Genomic DNA, 6,110 nt, shown 5'->3' with positions numbered 1-6,110 from the left:
AGTAAATTCCTAGTTGTTAGTGGAATTAATAGAACTAGTTTATTTTAGTAAGAAAATTAATAGAACAAGTTTATTTTTAGTAAATGCTTAGTTGACTTAGTTGAATTAACAGAACTAGTTGAATTAATAGAAGTAGTTGAATTTGTTCAATTAATAAAATTATTAAGTGTTTAATGTTTCACCTATATGAACATAGGAAATGTCGTCTGACGACGAAAAATATTTCATTATGTGCGAATATTGTGAAGACTAGCTCGGCCTATGCGACATAAATTATCTTGTTGATGATAGGCGATTCAGCATCAAGCTGGATGAGACCTTCGAATTCTATACAGTAAGTCACAACGACAAGTCTTTTTTCGTAATTAAGAATTACTTATATATGCTTCATTTGCTTCAACTTATAATTTTTAATTTTCACTATTCTACTAGCGCATCCCCTTCCATGCAAGAATTTTTGTCTTGGATAAGATAGGTTTCAATGCTATGGAAACTATGGAGGTAAAGAGAGGTTACCTGAAAACTGAGCATAGTTATACTTTCAACGTCAAAGTATACAATGCAGACACGTACACCTATATTGAATGCAAAACTTGGCAAGCACTATGCAAGGCTTATGCATTTGAGCCTGATATGGTTATCACCTTTGATATTCGTCCGAAAGATGATATTGAAGGTAATAGAGACATCTGGGTCAATGTGCAAACGCCTCCAGTTCTACCATTATGTGAGTTCTTCTCAACCATATTTATGTCTTTGATATTGTTTATTCAAAAATAGTTGACAACTAATTTCTATTGACAGCTTATTTCCATTCAAGCAGACATGTCCGGCGCTTGGTAGACAGGACCTACTACTGTCCCAGAACTGAACTAAACTGCAAGGAGATAAGTCATTATGTTTCATGGCTTGAGGATCTTCATACTATCAAGACAAATTTTCTTCCTGCACTTAGAAATATTAGTACTCAAAACGTGCGACCAATAGTGATCGTATTGAACTACGGTCACATCTATTTAGGAATGATGGTAAGATTTTTACTATTTGTCCTTAGTGCATCTTTTGCATACATATTTTTTTTGCTAAACTTTCATTGCTATGTATATTAATTACTATACGATGTTCTTCAACAGGGACTCCTGATGACAGTTGTGCCTCAGTGGATCGAGACTAAAGGTCACATGTCAATTGTTAGCTTACGGCCAAGATATCCTACATTGCAGATGAGTACATTCAGGATTTCTAGAAGCGATGAATGCTTAATAGTGAAAGATTGGAGCAAAATTGTTAACGATCGCAGAGAAGTACTAGGGGGCAGCAATGAGAAGCGCAACCCACGATTAGGAGACATGTTCATCTGCATGCTCCAGTATGATGAATCAGAAGAGCTATACATGTTCTATGCTATTTTACCCGAGAGAGAGCAGCATGAGTGATTTAGCTAGTTCATGCTCTTAGTAATTGTCCTCTCATGTCCGTGTTCTTTGTCCTGAACTTAACCTCAAAGAGTGATTTGCTTTTGTGGTGTTATGATAGCCTATAATATCATGACCATGTTGAACTCGATGATATTTTTGCTTCTCGTACAAGTGAATGTTTCTTCTTCTAGCTAGTGTTGGTGGTGATTAGATAGCGGTAATGACTATGATGATTAAATAGTGGTAATGACGACTATGATGATTTTTAGCTAGCTACTATACTAATGTTGATGATATGATGCAACAGTTTTTATATTAATATGATGATGATGGTGATGACTTATTATATCATTTATGAAAGAAATCACAGATTAGTTTCAGCTGGATGGATCCTAGCTAAGTGATCAAGTATATGTCATATCCATATTATACTTGATCATGATCAAGTATAATATGGATATGACACATACTTTATCACTTAGCTAGGATCCACATGCATCCCGTCGAAACTAATCTGCGGTACTTTCAACTAATGATTTAATAACTCATTATAATGTAAAACAATCAATAAATTAAATTGAAAACAAAAAATTAAAGGAAAAAAAACCAAAACACGCCCAAACATTTATTACCGGTTGGTGTTACCAACCGATACTAATATCCTATACACACGCGGGCCTGGCACGTGCCATGTGGTTGCACTTTAGCACCGGTTCGTGACCTTTTGTCCCCACTCGTGCTGGTTGCCGAACCGGCACTAAAGGCCGTTACGAACCGGCGCTAAAGCCCGATTCTGCACTAGTGTATGGAAATTCCATAATAGGTAGGTATGTTGGCTGTTTTGTGGAAGATATATGGTGGGTGTATGATACCGGCAAAAGTTGTGTGGCACAAGAGAGGCTAGCAATGGTGGAAGGGTGAGAGTGCGTATAATCCATGGACTCAACATTAGTCATGAAGAACTCACATACTTATTGCAAAAATCTACAAATTATCAAAACAAAGTACTACACGCATGTTCCTAGGGGAAGGGTTGGTAGGAGTTAACCGTCACACGATCCCGACCTCCACACATAAAGAAGACAATCAATAAATAAATCATGCTCCAACTTCATCACATAACGGTTCACCATACGTACATGCTACGGGAATCACAAACTTTTAACACAAGTATTCCTCAAATTCACAACAACTCAACTAGCATGACCCTAATATTACCATCCCCATATCTCAAAACAAACATCAAGTATCAAAGTTCTCATAGTATTCAATAAACTTTATATGATAGTTTTTATTATACCTATCTTGGATGCTCATCATATTAGGACTAAAATTTTAACCAAAGCAATTACCATGCTATTCTAAAGGACTATCAAAATAATATAAGTGAAGCATAAGAGATCAATAATTTCCATAAAACGAACCACCAGCCTGCTCTAAAAAGATATAAGTGACACTACTTGGAAAAGGGCTATAGATAATATGGACATTAATGGCGCACCACACATGTGGTGCGCCGCTGCTATATAGCAGTGGTGCACCATGTGCTGGTACGCCATTAGTGTCCATCACACTAATGGCGCACCACACCCACGGTGCACCACTACTAACATTTTTTTTATTTTTCCAAAACTAGTAATGGCGCACCAGGGCATAGTGTGCCATTACTAGTTTTAACTAGTAATGGCGCGCCACACACCCCATGCGCCACTGCTAACATTTTTTTTACTTTTTATCAAAACTAGTAATGGCGCACCAGAGTATAGTGCGCCATTACTAGTTCAAACTAGTAATGGCGCACCACATACACGGTGCGCCACTACTAACATTTACTTTTTTTGCAAAACTAGTAATAGCGCACCACCTAACTTGTGCGCCATTAGTAACCAGGGTTACTAATGGCGCATTTATAGGTGGTGCGCCATTAGTAACCTGAGACCAGCTAGATATTTTGGACAACGACCTACCACACTCACTTTCCCCACTTCATTCTCTCCACCTCCTCTTCCAAGCTTGTCTCGGCTACCTCCTCCTCCTCACCTCATTTGCACCATAGATTCACCCAAATTAAGTGGTTAAATTACCTTTTTTTGATAGGTAAGTAAGGAGAAAGCTTTCTTTATGTTGTAGATCTACTTTTTTCTCCCTCCAACAACATGCACATGCATTTTTTATGGCCTAGCTAGATCTACATATGTTTGTGGTGTTGCATATGTTTGTGGTGTTGCATATATGTTTGTGTTTGTAGGTGCCGGTATTTGAAATGCGATAGTTGCCAATATTCTGCCGGAATGTTGATTCATTTCCGTTTCGGCAAGAATTTGGCACTATGCATTCTTTTTGGTCCTATTTTAGGCAAAGTCATGCCAAATTTTTTCTTGGTTCTAAAATATCATTTTTCTCTACCCCGAAGGCGACCATGGTCCGCACGATGACTGAAGGCATCGTGAATAGGTCTTTGAGCTCCGCGACGGCCGAGATGCTTCAAAAGAACCAGACGGAGATAAGATGTCCGTGTCGAAGATGCAAGCTGAGGAGCCTTATGGACCCGGATTCCGTACAGGTGCGGGACCACCTGCTCTTGCATGGTTTCATGGATGGCTATCGGTGGCAAGGTGATGAAGATGATTATGAAGTCGTCCATGGGGGTCGGGCAAGAAATGAGGAAGGGCAGCAAGACAACCGTGGTGAAGGCGGGCAAGAAGACGAAGGATCTCCAGAAGGGCATGATCATGTATAAGATGCCGGACATGATGATGAGGAAGATGCTAGAGCAGACGAAGGGCATGATCATGAAGATGAAAATGCTGGAGTAGACGACAACGGACCATCGATGGGCTAGGTGCAGGACCCTCATATTCAAGAGTTGCTTCTCAAGCAGATGGATAACGCAAGAGCTGCCGCCCGAGAGAAAGCCAAGCTGGATCAACTGGAGATAGACGGGGTTACTCCATTGTATGAAGGACGCAGGCCCGAGGATACCCGCCTGAAAGTAACGCTCATGGCTCTAGAGATGAAGGTAAAACACAAAATGACCGACACATGCTTCGACAAGAACATCTCATTCTGGCACGAACATCTCCCCAAGGGGAACAAGTGCCCAACCAGTTTCGGGGAGGCGAAGAAAATCGTGTGTCCTCTGGATTTACCGCACGTGAAATACCATGTGTGCATGAACAATTGCATCATTTATCGGGACGAGCACGCGGAGTCTACCATATGTCCGGTGTGCGGCGTCACTCGATACAAGAAGAGGAAGAAAGCTCCTCGAAATGGTGTGTGGTACTTTCCGATCACTCCTCATCTGCAGCGGTATTTCGCGGACCCTAAGCTAGCAAAGCTCCTGCATTGGCATGCGGATAGGGAGGAGAAGAAGCAAGAAGTTGACGCAAATGATCCGGAGATAAATAAAAAAGACAAGATGCTGAGTCACCCTAAGGATGCGAGCCAGTGGCAAGCGTTGAACTTCAAACACCCAGAATTTGGGAACGACCCAAGGAACATCATGCTGGGCGTGAGCAGTGATGGATTCAATTCGTTTGGCAGCCAGAGAAGCACACATAGCACCTGGCCTGTGTTTGTGTGGATGTACAACCTTCCCCTTGGTTGTGCATGAAGAGGAAGTACATTCACATTAGTGTGCTAATTGAAGGTCCAAAATAACCAGGGAATGACATCAATCTGTATCTAGGGCTGCTGAAAGAGGAGCTAGACACGTTGTGGAAAACGCCAGCCAATACGTGGGACGCCACAGAGAAAGAATATTTCCCTATGAGAGCCGCACTGCTCACGACAGTGCACGACTATCTCGGTTACGGATATGTCGCGGGACAGGTGGTCCACGGATTTTCGGGATGCGTCAGGTGCATGGATGACACAACGTATCGCCAGCTAGATAGAGATCCCAGGTCTTCAAAAACCGTGTTCATGGGACATCGAAGGTGGCTTCGCGACGACGACTCATGGAGAAAATACAAGGATTTGTTCGATGGTGAAACCGAACCCCAAAGACGCCCGCGTAGGAGGAGCGGCGAGGAAATAGACGAGCTGTTGAAAAAATGGAAACATTCACTACTGGAAACTGGGAATTTGCCATCAGCCAGCTCTTTGCCATCTGCCAGCTGATGGCAAAGAATGTCTTTGCCATCTGTTTAAAAAATTAAATGGCAAAGAACTGACAGATGGCAAAGAACATGGTTGCCATCAGCCAATTCTTTGCCATCTGCTAGTGAATGGAAAATAATCTTTGCCATCTGCCAGCAGATGGCAAAGAGGTGGGTAGGGTCCAGTGCTGCCACGGCCTGTCAACCCACCTCTTTGCCATCTGCCAGCAGATGGCAAAGAATCTTTTCCATCTGTTGGCAGATGGCAAAGAAGTGGGTGGAGCCTAATGGATAACGGTGCTATAACGGCCAGTAGCCCCACCTCTTTGCCATCTGCCAGCGGATGGCAAAGTCCCATATCTTTGCCATCAGCCAGCGGCTGGCAGATGGTAAAGAGGTCGAACTATCTCCCCCCCTCTTTTTCTAAAAAAAAAATTCCCCTCCCCTCTCTCCCAGCCCGGCCCTCCCCTCTCTCTCTTCCAGCCCGGCCCCACCCCTCTCTCTCTCCCCACCTCACCCACCCACCAGCGCCACTTGTCTAAAAAAATCTACCCAAACCGCACCCACGCGCGCGCCCCAGCCGGACGAC

The sequence above is a fragment of the Triticum aestivum genome, chromosome 3B (assembly GCF_018294505.1).
Source record: "Triticum aestivum cultivar Chinese Spring chromosome 3B, IWGSC CS RefSeq v2.1, whole genome shotgun sequence".
Taxonomy (NCBI): domain Eukaryota; kingdom Viridiplantae; phylum Streptophyta; class Magnoliopsida; order Poales; family Poaceae; genus Triticum; species Triticum aestivum.
The sequence above is the reverse complement of the archived record's forward strand: the minus strand, read 5'-3'. Positions refer to the sequence as shown.